Raw genomic sequence first — 24,988 nt, 5'->3', positions numbered from 1 at the left:
ATCTTTCCTTCTTCTTTTTCACTATTCTAATTCCTTGTTATTCCCTTTACCACTTATTTCACTGCATACTACTCCACAGAAGCTATTTCCTTGAAGATTACCAGTGATGTCCTCCCGCTAAATTAATGACCCTGACCTTTCCTTGGACGTTTCCTTCAGTATCTTATAATGTTTGGTGTTACAAACTACCCATCATGAAATTCTCTCATTATGTGGCATATTTAAGAACTTTTCCCATCTTTCTAATACAGTTTCTCCTCTCCTGTTCCTTACTAGATTCTTAAATGTGGAATGTTCTTTAAGCTCATCCTTCTGGTTTTCTAAGTACAAGTGGTCTAATACTCATTCATTACTTTAGCTATATCGTGTATTATCTGGCTACTAGTGAATCTGCATTTCCTTCCCTATTTAGTCATACTATGTCCTTTCTAGCTGCCTTCAGATATCCATTCTCTAATCTCTAAACATCATTGTTCCTCCCTTTAATGCCTCTTGGAAGAAGTTGCCTTATTCTACCCACTCCAACTACCATTACCCTAGTCTAGGTCTTCCCTATAACACAACCTGAATAAAACAGCAATATTTTAGCTGCTTTACTTACTTGACTCTAACATTGACCCCGCTTCTCCTCTAATCCAACCATCATTATGTTTTGATTCTAAATCTGAGAAATTCCTTTTATCTCTTCATCTTCCAGCACAAGAGGATTCATTATCATCAACTGCTTTTAAATCTGAACTCTTTAGACTGACTTTTAAAGCATTTATTATTTTCCCATTTGGCTACCATACCTCATTTCTCATTCCCCTTATTTCTTTTCAGTAAGGTTGATTCATTCACTGTCCCTCAAATATGCAAATTCCATATTTGCCTTTTTAATTCTATTCTCCCCCCAAAACACACACACAATGTTCTTAGCCATTGCTTCCATCCTCCTAATTTTTGTAGGTCTACCTCAAATTCTACAGTCTCAATGAAATCTTTTCTAACTACTTAAGTTCATACTGGGCTATTTGATTTTTGAGTTCCTAATGCTTGATTAGATATCCATACCTTTTTTTTCTTCATGTGCTCTAGAGCTAAGTTGCAAGCTTCTTTTCTAACTACTTTGGTTCATACCACGCTATTTGATTTATGAGTTCCCAATGCTTGATTAGGTATCCATACCTTTTTTTCTTCATTTGTTCTAGAGCTAAGTTGCAAGCTTCTTTTCTAACTACTTTGCTTCATACAGCGCTATCTGATTTTTGAGTTCCCAATGCTTGATTAGGCATCCATACCTTTTGTTCTTGTGTTCTAGAGCTAAGTTGCAAGCTTCTGAAGATTGGAGTCATATCTTAAATTTCTTATTTCCTTTAAAAAACCTAACATAGTCCATAAGTAACATGCAACATGCTTAGCACATAATAGGCCATGAATAAATATTTATTGGTTAACTAAGTAAGGAAAATAACTAGAAAACCCCCATATCATTTGGAAGAATGACTACAGGCAAAGACTCCTTCCCAAAATTTATTTTCTAAAAGTGCATTTTCCCCATGTGTCAATGAAAAAAATGACTGTCTTCTAGCATAGCCCAACTTAGTTCTTAAAGCATGAGTAAAATCCAAAAGACAGAATTGTTAAAGGTACAACTATTTAAATAAAGCCAGATATATAAAATTATTGCCTCATTTACCAAGTACAGAGGAAATCAGATCACATTTCAAAAGTAATTTGATAATTTTGGCAGTTATAGAATAATTAGGGGGGAAATGCAGTAAGGCTCTTGCCTTGGATTTATTAAGGGAAAAGAGATTCTTATAAAACCAAAAAGATAACAGGAAAACCCACAGGATATATAACAGAAAAAAAAAAATAGTGAAAGTGATTGCACCACTGCAAAAACACTACTTTTTTTTTCCAATTCAAGCATATAAAAAAATTACTAGGACTATTAAAAATACCCATAACCTGTCTTTGGAAGGAGAACATATTTGTATTTCCCCCAAGTCTCATGGCTTGTTGAGCAACCTCTTTGGAAGCAGTATTATATCTTGAAAACAGCATGGGTTTTCACAGCCAGAGAGACCTGCATTACTAGTTGAGTGACCTTAGGCAAATTACCCAACCGTAAGGAAATCTACCAATCATTAAAGAAACCTACCAATCTCACCAGGATGTTGTGCAAATTAAATGAGAGTACATATCTGAAAAAACCTGGCATGGTGCAAACACATGCTGGTCAAGACATTTTAGTTTCTTTCCATTCTGTTTAGCAGCAATGAAGAGCAAATCAGAGGCAAAACAACACTCGATTAGGAGGGAGGAAACAGGAATTATGATCCTAGCTCAATAGCCAGTTAGATATTGTGGCAGGGAAAGACAACATCTTCCTGATTCCATTTACCTCTCCATTTTGGTAGTGGATCCCCCTGGGCACACAGGAAGCCAGAGAGAGCTATAGGTCTTATGCCTTCACAGGGCTTTTAACCATTTGATTTGCAATTCCTCTGGGTAGATTAGACTTTTTACTTTTCTACCTGCACTTCTGTCTTAACCTAGCCCAATTCCAACATCTATGACTCATTCCTGATATCTATGGGCTCCTTCTGTGTCTGTCCACTAGACCAGATGATCCCTACCTTGACTGAGTCCTACATTCAGTGGTTCTAGGGTAACACAAGGAATAACGTTCATTCTAACAGTAGTCAATATTCTAAGGACTTAAATTTTGGAACAAAGGAAAAAAACAACACACTAAGAAAATATGAAATAATCTAAGCTTTAAAATTTTCCAATCTCTTCTGCATATTAAGCCTATCATATTTTTTTACTTAGATGTGTGGTATATTAGTTTCCTGTGCTTCTATAACAAAATACCACAAACCTGGTAGCTCAAACAACAAATTTATTCTTTCACATCTCTGGACTCCAAAAGTCTAAAATCAAGTCATCTGTGGGACTCTATTCCCTCTAAAGGCTCCAGGGCAGAAGGATTCCTTGCCTTTGCCAGCTCTGGTGGCGTCAGGTCTTAACTTGGCTTGTGGCCACATCATGGCAATTCTGCCTCTGTCTTTTCTTCTTTTCTCTAAAATCTGCCTCTGTCCAACTCTGTTTAGGATACTTGTCACCGCATCTGTTTAGGATACTTGTCACCAGATTAGATAATCCACAATGATCTCATCTCAAAATCCTTAACTAAGTTACATCTGCAAAGACGATATCCAAATAAGATCACTTTCACAGTTTCCAAGGACGAGAACTTAGATCTTTTGGAAAGACACTTGAACACACTATAGACAGCTACATAAACAATCACTTCCTTATAGAATACATGCAGGCCAGACAACTCACTCACTAAAAAGGAAAGAGTCAAACAGCACATTTTTCAACTACTGACAAAAGGTAGCACTATTGTTCATGTTTCAATATATCTTGTGAAGCTACCAATTTAAATAGCAATATTTTGAATCTATCAATATGTTCTATATCATGCAATTTTCACACTATTGTTAATGGTATTCTAATGTGAGCATGTACTATTTCATTAATAGATCACTATTGAAAAAAATCTTATATATGATTTTTTTTCTTACTATTTAACTTAACAAGTAATACCTGTATACCATCTTAAAATTCACAAGTACAGAGAAGAATTCCTCTTCAGTGCTGTTTGTGTAGTTCCTTTATTCTCAACTAGCAGTTTAAAATTCCTTTTGGAGTATTTTGTACACACATGAACTGATGAACATTTAGATTGTGTTCAAATTTTTAGTACTATAAGAAGGTTGCAATGGATACATGCCTTTAAGAATGGGCAAAGATCTCTGTAGGTTAGATTTTTAGAAGTGAAATTTGGTCAAAGGTTATACACATTTACAATTTGGTCAATGGAGCCTGCTAATTTGTTCTCCAAAAAGTGCTTTATGAACAGGCCAATTAATGCTGCAGAATAATTTTTACCTGCTCAAACAGCTATGTGTGTATGTGAGTGTGTATGCATGCACATAAAATGTGCATGTGTATATACACATTTTAAAATGCATAAGAAACATACAGCACACACTTTTTATATTATTCCTGGTGTATAAAAGGCCACTCAAAATCAGTTATATAAATTTTAAAAAATGCCACTGATACCCTTGTCTTAACCCACACAGGGTTAGGATCATTGGGCTCTCAAAGAAGGGAAAAGAGATCCCCTTCGTGGGTGTAGTAAAGAAAAAAGTTAAAAAAAAAAAGTGGGGGGAGGAGTCAAGATGGCAAAGAAGTAGCAGGCTGAGACTAATTCAGCTAGCAGGAGATCAGCTAGATAGCTTATCTAAAGATTGCAAACACCTGCAAATCCATCGGCAGATCGAAGAAAAGAAGAAGAGCAATTAGGAAACAGAAAAACAACCACTTTCTGAAAGGTAGGACTGGCGGAGAAGTGAATCCAAAGCGACGGGAAGATAGACCCTGGGGGGGGGGGGGGGCGGCTCCCGGCAAGTGGCGGAGCAACAGAGCACAAAATCAGGACTTTTAAAAGTCTGTTCCGCTGAGGGACATCGCTCCTGAGGCTAAACCGGGGTGAAGCCCATGCGGGGTCAGTGTGGCCTCAGGTCCCGCAGGGTCACAGAAGGATCGGGATGTCTGAGTGTTGCAGAGCTTGCGGGTATTGAAACGGGAAAGCCGGCTACAGAGACAGAGCCGACAGTAAGATCACAGCTCGGTGTTACCTTGAGCCAGCCGCAGGCTTGGTGAGCTCGGAGCTTGGCCGGAGGTCAGGCAGACGGGAGTGACTGGGTGCTGTTCTTTGAGGGCGCACTGAGGAGTGGGGCCCTGGCCTCTCGGCTCCTCCGGGCTGGAGACCAGGAGGCCGCCATTTGTATTCCCGTCCTCCGGAACTCTACGGAAAGTGCTCAGGGAACAAAAGCAAACCCTAGCGGATTACTCAGCCCGGCCCCTGGTAAGGGCGGTGCAATTCCAGCTGGGGCAAAGACACTTGAGAATCACTACACCAGGCCCCTCCCCCAGAAGATCAACAAGAAATCCAGCCAAGACCAAGTTCACCTACCAAGGAGTGCAGTTTCAATACCAAGGAGAGCAGCAGAATTCCAGAGGAGAAAGCAAAGCACGGAACACATCACTTTCTCCCTGTGATTTTTTTAGTCTTGCAGTTAATTTAATTTTTTTCTTTTTCATTTTTTTTTCTCTTCTTCCGCTAAAATTTTTTTTAACTTTTACCCTTTTCTTCTTTAACGTTTTTTAACTAGTTTATCTAATATATATATTTTTTTCTTTTTTAGATTTTTCTTTATTCGTTTTCTTCTTTTTAAATTCTTTTTTTTTTTTCCATTCTTTCTTTTTGAACCTCTTTTTATCCCCTTTCTCCCCCCTCACGATTTGGGATCTCTTCTGATTTAGTTAAAGCATATTTTCCTGGGGTTGTTGCCACCCTTTTAGTATTTTACTTGCTCCTTCATATACTCTTATATGGACAAAATGACAAGGCGGAAAAATTCACCACAAAAAAAAAAAGAACAAGAGGCAGTATCGAAGGCTAGGGACCTAATCAATACAGACATCGGTAATATGTCAGATCTAGAGTTCAGAATGACAATTCTCAAGGTTCTAGCTGGGCTCGAAAAAAGCATGGAAGATATAAGAGAAACCCTCTCAGGAGATATAAAAGCCCTTTTTGGAGAAATAAAAGAACTAAAATCTAACCAAGTTGAAATTAAAAAAGCTATTAATGAGGTACAATCAAAAATGGAGGCTCTCACTGCTAGGATAAATTAGGCAGAAGAAAGAATTAGTGACATAGAAGACCAAATGACAGAGAATAAAGAAGCTGAGCAAAAGAGGGACAAACAGCTACTGGACCACGAGGGGAGAATTCGAGAGATAAGTGACACCATAAGACAAAACAACATTAAAATAATTGGGATTCCAGAAGAAGAAGAAAGAGAGTGGGGAACAGAGGTATGCTGGAGAGAATTATTGGGAAGAATTTCCCCAATATGGCAAAGGGAACGAGCATCAAAATTCAGAAGGTTCAGAGAATGCCCCTCAGAATCAATAAGAAAAGGCCCACACCCCATCACCTAATAGTAAAATTTACAAGTCTTAGTGACAAAGAGAAAATCCTGAAAGCAGCCCGGGAAAAGAAGTCTGTAACATACAATGGTAAAAATATTAGATTGGCAGCTGACTTATCCACAGAGACCTGGCAGGCCAGAAAGAGCTGGCATGATATTTTTAGAGCACTAAACAAGAAAAACATGCTGCCAAGAATACTATATCCAACTAGGCTATCATGGAAAATAGAAGGAGAGATTAAAACCTTCCAGTACAAACAAAAACTGAAAGAAGTTGCAAACACCAAACCAGCTCTACAAGAAATATTGAAAGGGGTCCTCTAAGCAAAGAGGGAGCCTACAAGTGGTAGATCAGTAAGGAACAGAGACAATATACAGTAACAGTCACCTTACAGGCAATACAATGGCACTAAATTCATATCTCTCAATAGTTACCTTAAATGTTAATGGGCTGAATGCCCCAATCAAAAGACACAGGGTATCAGAATGGATAAAAAAAACAAAACCTATCTATATGTTGCCTCCAAGAAACTCATTTTAAGCCAGAAGACACCTCCAGATTTAAAGTGAGGAGGTGGAAAAGAATTTACCATGCTAATGGACATCAGAAGAAAGCAGGAGTGGCAATCCTTATATCAGATCAATTAGATTTTAAGCCAAAGACTAGAATAAGAGATGAGGAAAGACAATATATCATACTCAAAGGGGCTGTCCAACAAGAAGATCTAACAAAGGCATTCCTGAAAGGAAACAATTTTAAATATCTATGCCCCCAACGTGGGAGCAGCCAACTATATAAACCAATTAATAACAAAATCAAAGAAACACATCAACAATAATACAATAATAGTAGGGGACTTTAACACTCCCCTCACTGAAATGGACAGATCATCCAAGCAAAAGATCAGCAAGGAAATAAAGGCCTTAAACGACACACTGGACCAGATGGACATCACAGATATATTCAGAACATTTCATCCCAAAGCAACAGAATACACATTCTTCTCTAGTGCACATGGAACATTCTCGAGAATAGATCACATCCTCAGTCCTAAATCAGGACTCAACCAGTATCAAAAGATTGGGATCATTCCCTGCATATTTTCAGACCACAATGCTCTGAAGCTAGAACTCAACCACAAGAGGAAGTTTGGAAAGAACCCAAATACATGGAGACTAAACAGCATCCTTCTAAAGAATGAATGGGTCAACCGCGAAATTAAAGAAGAATTGAAAAAAATCATGGAAACAAATGATAATGAAAACAAAACGGTTCAAAATCTGTGAAACACAACAAAGGCATTCCTGAGAGGAAAATATATAGCGGTACAAGCCTTTCTCAAGAAACAAGAAAGGTCTCAGGTACACAACCTAACCCTACACCTAAAGGAGCTGGAGAAAGAACAAGAAAGAAACCCTAAGCCCAGCAGGAGAAGAGAAATCATAAAAATCAGAGCAGAAATCAATGAAATAGAAACCAAAAAAACAATAGAGCAAATCAACGAAACTAGGAGCTGGTTCTTTGAAAGAATTAATAAAATTGATAAACCCCTGGACAAACTTATCAAAAAGAAAAGTGAAAGGACCCAAATAAATAAAATCATGAATGAAAGAGGAGAGATCACAACTACCAACAAAGAAATACAAACTATTATAAGAACATACTATGAGCAACTCTACGCCAACAAATTTGACCATCTGGAAGAAATGGATGCATTCCTAGAAACATATAAACTACCACAACTGAAACAGGAAGAAATAGAAAGCCTGAACAGACCCATAACCAGTAAAGAGATTGAAACAGTCATCAAAAATCTCCCAACAAACAAAAGCCCAGGGCCAGATGTCTTCCCGGAGGAATTCTACCAAACATTTAAAGAAGAACTAATTCCTATTCTCCTGAAACTGTTCCAAAAAATAGAAATGGAAGGAAAACTTCCAAACTCATTTTATGAGGCATCACCTTGATCCCCAAACCAGACAAGGATCCCATTAAAAGGAGAATTACAGACCAATATCCTTGATGAACACAGATGCAGAAATTCTCACCAAAATACTAGCCAATAGGATTCAACAGTACATTAAAAGAATTATTCACCACGACCAAGTGGGATTTATTCCAGGGCTGCAAGGTTGGTTCAACATCTGCAAATCAGTCAATGTGATACAACACATCAATAAAAGAAAGAACAAGAGCCATTTGATACTCTCAATAGATGCTGTAAAAGCATCTGACAAAGTGCAGCATCCCTTCCTGATTAAAACTCTTCAAAGTGTAGGGATAGAGGGCACATACCTCAATATCATCAAAGCCATCTATGAAAAACCCACCGCAAATATCATTCTCAATGGAGAAAAACTGAAAGCTTTTCCGCTAAGGTCAGGAACACGGCAGGGATGTCCATTATCACCACTGCTATTCAACATAGTACTAGAGGTCCTAGCCTCAGCAATCAGACAACAAAAGGAAATTAAAGGCATCCAAATCGGCAAAGAAGAAGTCAAATTATCACTCTTCGCAGATGATATGATACTATATGTGGAAAACCCAAAAGATTCCACTCCAAAACTGCTAGAACTTGTACAGGAATTCAGTAAAGTGTTAGGATATAAAATCAATGCACAGAAATCAGTTGCACTTCTCTACACTAACAACAAGACAGAAGAAAGAGAAATTAAGGAGTCAATCCCATTTACAATTGCACCCCAAACTATAAGATACCTAGGAATAAACCTAACCAAAGAGGCACAGAATCTATACTCAGAAAACTATAAAGTACTCATGAAAGAAATTGAGGAAGACACAAAGAAATGGAAAAATGTTCCATGCTCATGGATTGGAAGAATAATATTGTGAAAATGTCTATGCTACCTAAAGCAATCTACACATTTAATGCAATTCCTATCAAAGTACCATCCATCTTTTTCAAAGAAATGGAGCAAATAATGCTAAAATTTATATGGAACCAGAAAAGACCTTGAATAGCCAAAAGAACATTGAAAAAGAAAGCCAAAGTTGGTGGCATCACAATTCTGGACTTCAAGCTCTATTACAAAGCTGTCATCATCAAGAGAGCATGGTACTGGCACAAAAACAGACACATAGATCAATGGAACAGAATAGAGAGCCCAGAAATAGACCCTCAACTCTATGGTCAACTCATCTTCGACAAAGCAGGAAAGAATGTCCAATGGAAAAAAGACAGCCTCTTCAATAAATGGTATTGGGAAAATTGGACAGCCACATGCAGAAAAATGAAATTGGACCATTTCCTTACACCACACACAAAAATAGACTCAAAATGGATGAAGGACCTCAATGTGAGAAAGGAATCCATCAAAATCCTTGAGGAGAACATAGGCAGCAACCTCTTCGACCTCAGCCGCAGCAACATCTTCCTAGGAACATTGCCAAAGGCAAGGGAAGCAAGGGCGAAAATGAACCATTGGGATTTCATCAAGATCAAAAGCTTTTGGGGCGCCTGGGTGGCTCAATGGGTAAAGCCTCTGCCTTCGGCTCAGGTCATGATCTCAGGGTCCTGGGATCGAGGCCCGCATCGGGCTCTCTGCTCAGCAGGGAGCCTGCTTCCTCCTCTCTCTCTCTCTGCCTGCCTCTCTGCCAACTTGTGATCTCTGTCTGTCAAATAAAAAAAAAAAAAAAAAAAACTAAAAAAAAAATAAAAATAAAAAAATCAAAAGCTTTTGCACAGCAAAGGAAACAGTTAATAAAATCAAAATACAACTGACAGAATGGGAGAAGATATTTGCAAACGACATATCAGATAAAGGACTAGTGTCCAAAATCTATGAAGAACTTAGCAAACTCAACACCCAAAGAACAAATAATCCAATCAAGTAATGGGCAGAGGACATGAACAGACATTTCTGCAAAGAAGACATCCAGATGGCCAACAGACACATGAAAAAGTGCTCCATATCACTCGGCATCAGGGAAATACAAATCAAAACCACAATGCGATATCACCTCACACCAGTCAGAATGGCTAAAATGAACAAGTCAGGAAATGACATATGCTGGCGAGGATGCGGAGAAAGGGGAACCCTCCTACACTGTTGGCGGGAATGCAAGCTGGTGCAACCACTCTGGAAAACAGTATGGAGGTTCCTCAAAATGTTGAAAATAGAACTGCCCTATGACCCAGCAATTGCACTATTGGGTATTTACCCTAAAGATACTAACGTAGTGATCCAAAGGGGCATGTGCACCCGAATGTTTATAGCAGCAATGTCCACAATAGCCAAACTATGGAAGAACCTAGATGTCCATCAACAGATGAATGGATCAAGAAGATGTGGTATATATACACAATGGAATACTATGCAGCCATCAAAAGAAATGAAATCTTGCCATTTGCAACAACATGGATGGAACTAGAGTGTATCATGCTTAGCGAAATAAGTCAAGCAGAGAAAGACAACTATCATATGATCTCCCTGATATGAGGAAGTGGTGATGCAACATGGGGGCTTAAGTGGGTAGGAGAAGAATCAATGAAACAAGATGGGATTGGGAGGGAGACAAACCATAAGTGACTCTTAATCTCACAAAACAAACTGAGGGTTGCTGGGGGGGGATGGGAGAAGGGGGGTGGGGTTATGGACATTGGGGAGGGTATGTGCTTTGGTGAGTGCTGTGAAGTGTGTAAACCTGGCGATTCACAGACCTGTACCCCTCGGGATAAAAATATATGTTTATAAAAAATAAAAAAATTTTTTTTAAAAAAGCGGTATCTCTCATGTCTTCTGACCCAATGCTATGATCATTCCAAGACAGAATACTCTCCCAAATCAAGAATTCTCCCTCAGAATAGTTGTAGCAACTCATATCTACTGGATGCATCCTTAGTCAATGTAGGAGCTCAACCTCCGCTTCAGACCTCATTATGCTTTTTTTCCCTCAAAAGTTGTAGCAAGGAAAAACTTACTATGAGTTACACGTAACCTGAATTCCACAGTGATCTGATTAAAATGAGCCACCACCACAAATTATGTATTTAGACACTTTTCAGCTCTGCCAAGAGAGGGAGCCTATCGTTCCATCGGGCTCAAAGTTCAACTGGATTGACAATGGAATAATAAATTCATTGAGGCACCTCAAAAGTGGTTACTCCTCATCAGCTCTTGGCCGTAATTATAACAAGATGGTAATACAATGTTTCCAAAGCATTTGAGCAATTACATGCTCTTAAAACAAGCTGACTACTAAGGATGCACATATTTTCCAAGTAGGACTTACAGCTCTTTAAAATACAGCCGGTAACTGTGTTTCTAAGTTAGAGGTGTACATAAATTTGTCAACCCACGTTAGGACATTTACAGAATCAGAATTTATCATGTTCCACTAGATAAAGAATTTCATTCTATTGCGCTTTTCCTTATTCACAGACTAAAATATCCTTCACCCAAACCCATTGCAGGAAGCTCAGTATACCCTAACTTTCTACCCCCGAACACCTCCACATAGATACCCCTCTTCACCTATTTGGCAAAATAGAGTGCCAAATAATGACAACATGATGGGTTGCGCTGCAAAGAATTGCTTTCTGATGAAAATCTAAAACGCAAAAAATCTTGCTTTGTTGCAGCACAACAAAGTTGCATTGTTGTTTTATTTACCACAAAGAGAACAGGAATGTTGGTCAATTTAGACATAGGAAATCAGGTGCACTAGAGATCAGAATACACGGGGGATTAGAGACATGGTTCAGGATGGCTGCACTTAGGCACTGTGACATATTTCAGGACAAAAGGATTTGGCACTGAGGGAGGATTCTATTCTCCCAACAAACAAAGAGAACAAATGAGTATTTATGTTCTCTACAAAAATATTTTGTGTTCTTTATAATTCTGCTCATTAAGAGAATTCATTAAAAATGAATAAATAAACCACAAACTGTAAAATAAAATTTACAGAGTATTTGACAGAAGATATTTAGGACTACATAAGAATTCCTATCAATCAACACAAGTAACTCCATTATAATATATGCCATAGAGCAGACACTTCACCAAAAAAAAAAAAAAAAAAAAAAAAAGTACACTTTAAAAGTGCTCAGTTTTTATTTTTCTGTCCTGTACAGGACATCCTGCCTAACCAGAGGAAATGACAATCTTTTTCTGTTTTCTTGTAGAACTCGGAGTCTGGTTTTACATTTGCATCTATGATCCATCTGGAGTTACTTTTTGTTTACAGCATGAGATCAGAGTCAAATGTACCTTCTTCCATACAGATATCTACTTGTTCCAGTAACACTTGTGGAAAGGTCTTTCCCCAAAGAATAGCTTTGTCATTCTTTTTTAAAAATCAGTTAACCAAATATGTATGGGTCTGCTTCTAGACTTTATTTCATTATTCAATTTGTCTTGCTTAGGCCAACACCACCCTGCCGTGATTGCTGTACATTTATAGTAAATTCTGAAACCAGCTCATTCGAGTCCCCCAACTTTGCTCCTTTTCAACAGTTTTAGCTATTCTATTTTCTTTGCATATCTATATATAACCTAGAACCATCTTGTCTACTTCTTCACAACAGCCTTTGACATTTTGATAAAGATTACATCGAATGTATATATCAATTTAGGAAGTATAGACATTTCAACATCTCACTTTTTAAACAAGAAACCTGCTGGATCCATGTTTTAGGTCCTATTTAATTTCTCTCAGTAATATTTTATAGTTTCCTGTGTGGAGATCTTTGGCATTTTCATTAGATTTATGTTTTCTTATCTGATTTTTTAATGTTCCAACTGGTGGTGAGTGGAGACTTGCTCTAGGCTGGGGTCCCTTGGAGTTCAAATCTATTACAAGAGCTCAGACACAGTTAATACACATGTGTTAGCAGTTCAGGTGGTTTTTTTCCTTTTATCTGTGGTAAGCATTTCCTCAGTAATAAAAGCAGTGCTAAGTGTTTTCTATCCAATAAAGATCTTTTAGCACTCTGATGTTTGGTTTGTTTCGATTTCTTTATAAGCTTGGCTTTATGATCAACTATGATTTTTATAGTTTTTCTGATTTGTTTAATTGCAAATTTAAGATTGATGGTCTCCTGTGCTGTTTTATATCCAAAATAAAAATCAATGGTCTTTCAACTATTTAAAAAAAAGTATCACCAATCTTCCCTTTCACTCTCTCTGAAACAACAAAAAGATATCAAATAGTGCCCAGGAGTCCAAGCAATCATAATGAAAACGAATGTTTATTCCATGCTTGCTATGTGCTAGGACTTAAGATTTACAAATATTAACTGAACTCATTCAATCCCTAGAACAACCCAATCAGGCATGTAGGATTATCATTATTCCCATTTTACAGATGAGTAAACTGAAATCTAAAAGTGTGTAAGTCATTTGTCTAAAAAAATACAGCTGTTAAATGGTAGCACTAGGATTTGAAAACAAGCAATCTGGATTACATCCTTACCTACCTTCCTCACAATACCTCTCTCCCAAATCTTAACACTCCTATGTATACCCTGAATTCCCAAATTTAATAGCTATCTGAGTTTTTCATTGTAAACACTCACCTCTTTTCTGAGTTGTAACTTACCTGCATTTTTTTTTATCTGAGGACCTAACTTATTAAATACTTACAGGAAAAAAACAGTAATTTTGTATATGTTATTTTCAAACTTCCCAAACATTATGATAGATTCCATTAGTCTCATGCTACTTTGAAGGGAATTAAGGTTCAAATAAAGGGACTTTCTTAATTGACATAAAAACTAGTGAATGAAGGAGTTTGGATTCTGTCCTGTATTGAATCCAGAGCCCTTGCAAGGTCCAACGTTTCATGAATGGTTACTCAGGTATTCTCAAATTGTCTTTACAAACCCCCTTTCCTCACCTTTACTTATTCTAACTGGGTATTCAGTTAAACACTACCTCTCTGTATAACATCATTACAACATTCGAAGGAAACAGTCATTAGTGGAAAAGAGTATAAGTAGTGGGACAAGTGGGCTTTCAGATGGGCACAGGAGATTGTGGCTTGAGGCGGGGCTTGATTTTCAGTTCCCAGAGTTGGGAGAAATAATATATAATCTTTTTAGTAATGTTCAAAAGGTCAGAATCAACTTACAACCTCACATCACCACTATGACCATACCCTTCCAAACAGCTGCTCTGACTTCATCCACTTCAAAATATCTCCTGAATCCATTTCATTTTTTTTTTCTTTTCAGCATAACAGTATTCATTATTTTTGCACCACACCCAGTGCTCCATGCAATCCATGCCCTCTATAATACTCACCGCCTGGTACCCCAACCTCCCACCCCCCGCCACTTCAAAACCCTCAAATTGTTTTTCAGAGTCCTTAGTCTCTCATGGTTCACATCCCCTTCCAATTTCCAACTCCCCCCATGTCCTCCATGCTATTTGTTATGCTCCACAAATAAGTGAAACCATATGATAATTGACTCTCTCTGCTTGACTTATTTCACTCAGCATAATCTCTTCCAGTCCTGTCCATGGTCCATGTTGCCACAAAAGTTGGGTATTCGTCCTTTCTGATGGAGGCATAATACTCCATAGTGTATATGAACCACATCTGCCTTATCCATTCGTCTGCTGAAGGGTATCTTCATTCTTTCCATAGTTTAGAGACTGTGGCCATTGCTGCTATAAACACTGGGTTACAGATGGCCCTTCTTTTCACGACATCTGTATCTTTGGGTAAATACCCATTAGTGCAATGGCAGGGTCACAGGGAAACTCTATTTTTAATTTCTTGAGGGATCTCCACACTGTTCTCCAAAGAGGCTGCACCAACTTGCATTCCCACCAACAGTGGAAGAGGGCTCCCCTTTCTCCACATCCCCTCCAACACATGTTGTTTCCTGTCTTGCTAATTTTGGCCATTCTAACTGGTGTAAGGTGATATCTCAATGTGGTTTTAATTTGAATCTTCATGAGGGCTAGTGATAGTGAACATTTTTTCATGTGCTTGATAGCCATTTGTATGTCTTCATGGGAGAAGTGTTTGTTCATATCTTCTGCCCATTTTTTGATATGATTATCTGTTTTGTGTGTGTTGAGTTTGAGGAGTTCTTTATAGATCCTGGATATCAACCTTTTGTCTGTACTGTCATTTACAAATATTTTCTCCCATTCCGTGGGTGCCTCTTTGTTTTCTTGACTGTTTCCTTTGCTGTGCAGAAGCTTTTGATTTTGATGAAGTCCCAAAAGTTTATTTTGGCTTTTGTTTCCTTTGCCTTTGGAGACATATCTTGAAAGAAGTTGCTGTGGCTGATATCAAAGAGATTACTAGCTAAAGACCACCTTGCTTAAGAATGCTTGGATCAACCAGGAGATCAAAGAAGAACTGAAAGAATTCATGGAAACCAATGAGAATGAAGACACTTCGGTTCAAAACCTATCGGATACAGCAAAAGCCGTCCTAAGGGGGAAATACATAGCCATCCAAGCCTCTCTCAAAAAAATTGAAAAGTACAGAACACAGCAGCTGTCTCTACACCTTAAAGAACTGGAGAATCAACAACAAATCAAACCAACTCCACACATAAAAATAGAAATAATCAAAATTAGAGCTGAGATCAATGAGGTAGAAATCAGAGATACAGTAGAACCTATCAATGAAACTAGAAGGTGGTTTTTTGAAAGAACCAATAAGATCGATAAACCATTGGCCACACTAATCCAAAAGAAAAGAGAGAAAGCCCAAATTCATAAAATTATGAATGAAAAGGGAGAGATCACAACTAACACCAAGGAAGTAGAAACAATCATCAGAAGTTATTATCAACATTCTATGTCAATAAGCTAAGCAACCTAGATGAAATGGATGCATTCCTGGAAAACTATAAACTCCCAAAATTGAACCAGGAAGAAATTGACAACCTGAATAGACCGATATCTAGTAATGAAATTGAAGCAGTGATCAAAAACCTCCCAAAAAACAAGAGCCCAGGACCTGATGGATTCCCTGGGGAACTCTACCAAACTTTCAAAGAAGAAATAATACCTATTCTCCTGAAGCTGTTTCAAAAAATTGAAGCAGAAGGAAAACTTCCAGACTCTTTCCATGAAGCCAGCATTACTCTGATACCCAAACCAGGCAAAGACCCTACCAAAAAGGAGAATTTCAGACCAATATCACTGATGAATATGGATGCTAAGATTCTCAACAAGAGAGGATCCAAGAGCAAACAGGATCCAACAGCACATTAAAAAGATTATCCACCATGACCAGGTGGGATTCATCCCTGGGCTACAAGGATGGTTCAACATTCACAAATCAATCAATGTGATAGAACAAATCAGTAAGAGAAGAGAGAAGAACCACATGGTCCTCTCAATTGAGGCAGAAAAAGCATTTGACAAAATCCAGCATCCGTTCCTGATTAAAACTCTTCAAAGTATAGGGATAGAGGGAACATTCCTGAACTTCATAAAATCTATCTATGAAAGACCCACAGCAAATATCATCCTCAATGGGAAAAAGCTTGCAGCCTTCCCGTTGAGATCAGGAACACGACAAGGATGCCCACTCTCATCACCTTTGTTCAACATAGTATTAGAAGTCCTAGCAACAGCAATCAGACAACAAAGAGAAATAAAAGGTATCCAAATTGACAATGAAGAAGTCAAACTCTCTCTCTTCGCAGATGACATGATTCTTCATATGGAAAACCCAAAAGACTCCACCCCCAAACTACTAGAACTCATACAGCAATTCAGTAATGTGGCAGGATACAAAGTCAATGTACAGAAATCAGTGGCTTTCTTATACACTAACAATAAAAATACAGAAAGGGAATTAGAGAATTGATTCCATTTACTATAGCACCAAGAACCATAAGATACCTGGGAATAAACCTAACCAAAGAGGTAAAGGATCTGTATTCGAGGAACTACAGGACACTCATGAAAGAAATTGAAGAAGACACAAAAAGATGGAAGACCATTCCATGCTCTTGGATCAGAAGAATAAACATGGTTAAAATGTCTATACTGCCTAGAGCAATCTATACTTTTAATGCCATTCCGATCAAAATTCCACTGGTATTTTTCATAGAGCTGGAACAAATAATCCAAAAATTTGTATGGAATCAGAAGAGACCCCGAATCGCTAAGGAAACGTTGAAAAAAAATAATAAAACAGGGGGCATCACGTTACCTGATTTCAAGCTTTACTACAAAGCTGTGATCACCAAGACAGCATGGTATTGGCATAAAAATAAACACATAGACCAGTGGAACAGAATCGAGAGCCCAGATATGGACTCTCAACTCTATGGGCAAATAATCTTTGACAAAATGGGAAAAAATATACAGTGGAAAAAGGACAGTCTCTTCAATAAATGGTGCAGGGAAAACTGGAAAGCTATATGTTAAAGAATGAAACTTGACCATTTTCTTACACCGCACACAAAGATAAACTCAAAATGGATAAAAGACCTCAACGTGAGACAAGAATCCATCAGAATCCTAGAGGAGAACATAGGCAGTAATCTCTTTGATATCCATTTCATTTTGAGTATGATAGAAGGAAAGGAGTTTAAGAAGACCCCAAACTGGGGAACCTGGGTAGCTCAGTGGGTTAAAACCTCCACCTTCAGCTCAAGTCAAGGTCCCAGGGTCTTGGGATCGAGCCTGCTTCCTCCCCTCTCTCTCTCTCTGTGCCTGCCTCTCTGCCTGCTTGTGATCTCTGTCTGTCAAATAAATAAATAAAATCTTTAAAAAAAAAAAGAAGAAGAAGAAGAAGAAGAAGACCCCAAACTCCTGACGGCTGACTCTGGGACTCTTATGCCACCACCTTTATTGCCCAGAAAATTAAACCAAATCTGGCCTCATATATCAGAAATCTGATGGAGAATTACTAGTTATTTCTTGAATTTTTTAAACGGGAAAAGAAACGTAAGAGCTTGCAATCAGAGAACTCGTCACTTGATCTGCTAATACTCAAATTATGGTTAGGCCCTATGCAAAAAAAAAAAAAACTGTAACCCATGATTTTTGGCCTATTTCTGAAATGTAAAGATTAGATTCAAAAAGACTGAATACTTATCTTCATTCTCAGTACAGGAACTCCTCAGAGAAAACATTGTGCTACTCCCTTAGGACTGAATCTCATTTCAGACACATGTTCCTTACTATTGCCCATGTGTAATTATTTAAATGTCATGAAATCCTGAAAATGTGTTTGATAAAGTAATTGAAGTTACATCATGTAATTTATTTTATTTTCAATGATGGAAATGTGTGCATATAAATGTCACTGCACTGTCAATGAAGTTAATGACAGATGAGTTTACTCTTCAAGCGATGATTTTTCCTCCCAAGTCAAAATTTCTCTTGCAGCACATGTGTGGACTGAGACACTGAGTGGTATATATTGTTCATAAGATATTCCCCTCATTAGATCCTCTCATCAGAGAGAGGAGACCAGGACTATGCGAACCAAGTTCCTGTCCTAACATGATCTCTGTGATACCTCCACAAATTATGTAAGTGGCTTTTATTTTTTTTGCAAATCATATATATCTTTGTTTTTATTAGTTTCAGAGGTAGAACTTAGTGATTCATCAGTTGCATATAATACCCAGCGCTCATTACACCAACTTCCCTCCTTAATGCTCAATACCTAGATACCACATCTCCCTACTCCCTTCCCCTCCAGCAACCCTGTTTTGTTTTCTAGAGTTTAGTATCTCTTATGATTTGCCTCCCTCTCAATTTTTATCTTATTTTTCCTTCCCTTCCCCTATATTCATGTTTTATTTATTAAGTTCCACATGAGTGAAATCATATAGTATTTAGCTTTCTCTGACTTACCTGCTTAGCATAATACCCTCTAGTTCCATCCACATTGTAGCATGGCCAGATTTCATTCTTTAGATGGCTAAGTAATATTCCTGTGTGCGTGTGTGTATACATATATACACCACATGTCTTTATCCATTCATTTGTAGATGAGTATCTGAGCTCTTTGCATATTTTGGCTCTTGTGGGCATTGCTGCTATAAACATTGGGGTGCACTTGTCCCTTAGTGGCTCTTTAAAAGCAAGACAGCAGCACCAAACAGTGCACTTTGGGCAACAGATTTTGGCATGCCACGGGTAGAGCAAGCAATCAGTAAGCACAAGTGGACGGCAAAACCAAACAGGAGAAATGACAATACCTCATCTGAAATAATTTATACAAAGGGTCCTATGCCTTTGTATCTCAAGTTTTGTATCATACATGTATGTACGTAAGTATGTAACGAGTAAAGATGGAACTACAACCTGCTTTTAGTTAAGGAATCTGCTCTGCCTTCTTACTTAGCACAGCAGCCTTTGGCTGACCTAACAGAAAGTTGATTTTGTCTTTGTCATTTGTAAAGCATAAAACAACTTCTTATTTGACAAGGGATAGTCTTTCAGATGAATGTATTAAATCTGGTTTGATAAAGCATGAGTGAAGGAAAACTAAATCCTTGACTGCGTACTTGTAATAAAACTTTCAGTTTGATGTGGAATATAATAATCTACAGTTGATCTGGGTAAATATTCCCTCAGACTGATTAGATAACAGCAGTGATAGTATATTCCAGCAAAGCAGAGAGAGAAAAAAAAAAAAAATGATGTGGCGTCTTCCTACATTGTAATTCCACAAGGACTATTATTTCTTTTTTTTTTTTTAAGATTTATTTATTTACTTGAGAGAGAGACAGTGAGAGAGAGAGCATGAACGAGGAGAAGGTCAGAGAGAGAAGCGGACTCCCCAAGGAGCTGGGAGCCCGATGCGTGACTCGATCCTGGGACTCCAGGATCATGACCTGAGCCGAAGGCAGTCGTCCAACCAACTGAGCCACCCAGGAGTCCCTAGGACTATTGTTATTTCTATTTCACAATTACTGGCAGTTGAAAAATCATTTTTAGTTACTTTATTGTGTTTAGGTATGAAGACAAATGAATCACAAATTTAAAGTACAGTCATAGGATTCTTCTGGTTACTTACTCTTCTGGTTTCTACAAATGTCAGATGATTTACAGATAACAGGAAATTGCTGGATTTTGTTATTTCAAGTTTTAAGTAAAACCTACATTGTACAAAATCACAAAAGTATATTTATTGTCATGCTAGAAGTTTAAGTGCCAGGATTTGTAATATAAATTAACCTCACTGATAATTCCTTGGTTAATTCTCCCTTATTTTTAAAATACCTGCATGTAAATAAACAGAGCTTCTCTCACTTTGGATCACAGAAACAGCAGAAATTCGACTCTCAAAACAATGCAGTCATCAAGTGAAGTAAAGGAAGACTAACTTTATGGGTTAGACTCTCAGGAGTACCACCTAGACAAGAAGCCTCCTGTCCCAAGTCAGGGTATAAGCAGTCTACTCGCACCCTCCTGCAGGTATGTTACTCTACACAGATGAGGGCCCAGAAGACCAAGGCTCTAGGAACTTGGGCCCTGAAATTAAACTCAATAGCCTTCATGGGGCTTACATAAAAGTCTCTTACTAGCTACATCTTCCAAAGGGTGAGCTAAACCACCACTGCAAAGCTGATAAGTGGCCAAAAATGACTTTTGTTCAATGAGGCAGCTATAGATGAAGCTTGCGTGGGTAGGACTACAGGATGCACACATGTGTACATAAGGCACCAGGTGCCTCTGATGTGGGGGACAGAGCTTGGTGGGCTGAGTAAGCCACCACAGGCCACATGCCTGGCTCCTTCTGGGAAGCTCCGGTTATTCAAAGGTTTCAAATTCTAAGTGATCCTGCAATCCATTATGAATAGGCCTTCATCAAGGTAGGAGGATAGCACAGATGTTAATTTTATTAGTTTGATTTATACCTTTAAAATCTTATGCATATGGCATATTAATCACTATTTATAGTTGTACCTCCAACCCAGCAAATGTGAGGACCAGGACCAGGCTTGTCTTTTAGTGAGGACCCCAATATCTTTGAATGTGACTATGAGTTTCTCACTTCACTGCTGCAAGATTTGCACATTGGCTCTAATAAACAGAACTGCCTGTATATACATAATACATCATAAGAGCTACAATATGCTTGCCAAGGGTAAACACGCTACATATGTAGATTATCAACTTAAGTCCAGCAAAGAACATAAATGTATTATTCATGACATGAAATGCAAATGATTAATATCTCCAAAGCTACACTGCTTCTACCTGTGGACATAAAATGATTAATTTTTTTTACATGTTGGGGTGTGATTTCACAAGTTTTACTAACTAGATTTTAGCTACTTCAACAGAAGCCTGGATGAAAAACAGCAGGCTAAAAAACTGAGTTCTCAATTCTGAAAAATACATATTTAAAAACAATTTTTCTTGTTATTATGAATGTTATAAAGTCAAAGGCTATATAGAATATTATGAATTTATGGCTGTAACTCCACAAAGTACACTGAACACTGAAAAGGGGGCATTTTACCATTTCAAGTCCTTGTCACTATATACTTCTCTTTAAAATGCTTTAGAGAGGGGCGCCTGGGTGGCACAGTTGGTTAAAGCCTCTGCCTTCGGCTAAGATGATCCCAGGGCTCCAGATCGCATGGACTCTTCACTCAGCAGGGAGCCTACTTCCCCTCCTCTCTCTGTCTGCCTCTCTGCCTCCTTGTGATCTGTCTGTCAAATAAATAAATAAATAGGATCTTTAAAAAAATAATAAAAAATAAAAATAAAATACTTTAGAGAATTCTTTGTGGCAGAGAGGATAAAATAGACAACAATGGACTAATGAAAGAGGTAGTGCCTGTTTGTAGTAAGTGTATGGCATGTGTCAAGGGCCAGACATTTAATTTTTAAGCTTATCTATACCATATTTTAAATTTGTAAGAAATTTGCTATAATTCCAAAGACTGCAAAAGATCCACCATTGATGAGAATTAACAGTATTTAACCATATTAGCTGGTACCCAAAGTCTTCCACCCAAATAGTCCACTAAAGTAACGTGGAATGTTATTTCTAAACTAGAATACTTGGTGAATCAGAAAATCAAAGATTGTGCTGAGCCTAAACTTTGTCATGACGCAGAGTAATTTGGCTACCAACAGGAAAAAAAATGCAGCATTCTGGGCATATTCTCTGTACCTTTTATATGAATCATAAAATCAACGATAATTTAACATCAACACTTCCTCCATAATATGAAAAAACCTACTTTCTATTCAGTCGTTATTCCCATTTAACATTGTATAGTATATACTATGCACAGTTCTTATAGGCACTTTATTAATAACTCAATCAACCCTCTGAGGTGAATACTACCATGATCTGTTACAGATGAGAATATAGAGGAAGAAAGGTTAAGTCACTTGGCCAAGATCACACAGCTTCAAGTGCAGAGCTAGAATTCAGACCAAGGCCAGCTGTGTCAGAGTCTGAATCCTTTAACTGCAATGCTGTACTGATCATTTTTTGCACTATTCACAACCTTATTAATCCAAGTGAAAAAAACAAATTTTCACTAATTCAAGTAGAACACAGCAACAACTTTAAGAAGAAGCAAGAGATTTACCAGTATATGGAACCATAAAGTCCATGGATTATTGGGCAGATTTGATCCAGGTTTCAAACAATACCCCTAGAACAACAACTTTACTTTCCTCATTCAATGGGTAGCAAAGATGGCTCTAAAATTTCCATAATGAAAACTTTTTTTTTTTTTTTTTAAGGGGTGCCTGGCTGGCTCAGTCAATTGAACATGAGACTCTTGATCTCAGGGTTGTCTGTTTGAGCTCCGTATTGGGGATAGAACTTAAAAAATTTTAAAAAAAATAAATAAATAAAAGGTCTTTTTTATACCCAAAATCTGACACAAGGAGAGTCCCTCTTCTTTCAAAATTCAAAAAATGTTCTAAGGAGACTTCTCTGCTTGAGCCACGTGTCCATCTCTGAATGAACACGGTAGCTGGTAAGGAAGGCAGAATACCATGCTCTGGTTGGCAACCTGGGGCTTGTGTCAGTGACCTTCACCTGAATTATATGGAATGTCTCCCAAGGAAAGAGATTATCTTACCACAAGAATGAGAAAGGATGCTAGGCAGGAAGAATTTATGCAGGATATAGGAGTGAAGGTTTCTTTCATTAGAAAGATTTCAACAAATGTACCAACCATACAAACTACTTTAAATTATTCTATTATTTAAAATATCTATTCCTTTGTATCCTATGATAACTATAAATTTTCTGAACATATTTAAATATTGCCAAATGTATTTTACACAAAACCCATAGTTATATTTTAATTTTTCTATGATTATAGAAATACAATGAAGAGAAATTTAGATTTGCTTCTGACTGCCATCACCAGACCCTGTTAGTTCACTATTTATCCTCTGAAGTTTCCAGAATCAGAAACAGCAATATTTATTAAAAAACACTGAAGTGATTTTGATTTAAATTTTTTTGATCTTATCTTTTCTTTATACTTTTCTAAAATGCTTCATAATGCAGGGACAGAAGATTAGTGTGTAGAATTTTACCAGCATGTCCATATAGATTCTTTTCGGGGGGGGGGGGGGGGGAGGCAACAAAACACATAAAAAAGCAACAAAAACCAAAAACCTAAAGGCATACTTCAAAATAAATGAAAATTATGATCAATTTCCAGTAATGATTTTGCAAAGTCCATATCTCTAACAAAAGTTATTAACTTGAACTTTTCCCTTACATATGCTTGATTATCTATCTTAAGCTACATAAGAAACAAGACTTTAAAATAAAAGGGACGGAGTACAGGAACAAATAAAATATCCAACTGTACCCAGCATAAAAGAAGGAAAGTCTTAGAGAAAGGCACTATGTGAAGTATTCTTCTCAGGTTCCTTTAAATGAACCCATTTATTGGGAAGAAAGCATCTACTTGAGTCAAATGAGGCTTCCAATACCACAGAAATATAATGAGGAAGGGAAAAGCTTGAATTGCAATAAGAGTAGTTAAGAAATCATTAAAAAGATAATCTTCTACACTGAAAACTTTTGAAAGGAAGACTTTGGAAGGAAGAACATTTTGGTGTACGTACAGTTTTCACTAGAAAAACAAGATCTCTTTTCTGACTCATTATGTAATTTGTTCTAATCTAATTTAAACCTAAGAGTTCTTTCAACGCTTTCAATATTAACCAAGGCACTGAGGCTACGTTAAACTAAGATGTATTTAGTAACACAGACATTATTACTTAATGATTTATAAGATAATGCATCATTTTGCTTTAGCTCTAGATTCTTTCCTGAAACAAATTTGAAATATAGAATTAATTGCCTTCAGCATAAATACAGAATTTTTAGAAGACTCAGTACACTTTTTAAAGAAAAAATAAATGCATTTTCCCTTCTATGTAACTCAAAAATGGCAGAAAATATTTTATTCAGATTTAAACAAAAACAAAACCCTCCACTGAAACCAAAAAAATGTCAAGCAAGTATTATTTTCCATGTGATTTTCTTTCCACAAATAAATAAATAAGAGTTTCAATATTGCTTACAACTCAACCCCCACAGACTTGAGGAAGAGTGGAAGAAAAGCAAGTGTCACTGAGTATAAGGAATCCAAACGTAAAGTAATGATAAAGAATAAAAAAAGAAAAAGGAAAAAATAGAATATTCTCAATTTATTAAGGAATTCTATTCCTGATTATCTATTCTGTTTTTGTAACTGGTCTAGCTATATATCATCTAGGAATGTACAAAGAACCCAAGCAAATGCTTATGAAACATAAAACAATTGCTGACTACAGAGTTTGTTAGTGGTTTTGTAACCGATATGAGATTCAAGTACCAAGAGAGCTATCTTTTAAAGAGAATTATTCAGCAATTATTTTCAGGTTGTAGAGAATAGAAAAGGAAGTAGACAATAAAAGCACCTGGGAGGGCAAAGGGACTGGAATTCACATCTATTAAGTCCCACATGGCAAGCACT

The 24,988-nt window shown here is 37.4% G+C and overlaps 1 long non-coding RNA gene across 1 annotated transcript in view; it reads right to left on the bottom strand.

The window, feature by feature from the left end:
- The window catches only part of LOC309844929, a 433,552-nt gene that overhangs the window by 366,167 nt on the left and 42,397 nt on the right, over positions 1–24,988 (bottom strand). The window lies entirely within an intron of this gene.

This window comes from Mustela nivalis (assembly GCF_964662115.1).
Source record: "Mustela nivalis genome assembly, chromosome: 12".
Taxonomy (NCBI): domain Eukaryota; kingdom Metazoa; phylum Chordata; class Mammalia; order Carnivora; family Mustelidae; genus Mustela; species Mustela nivalis.
This window is presented reverse-complemented; position numbering and strand designations above follow the sequence as displayed.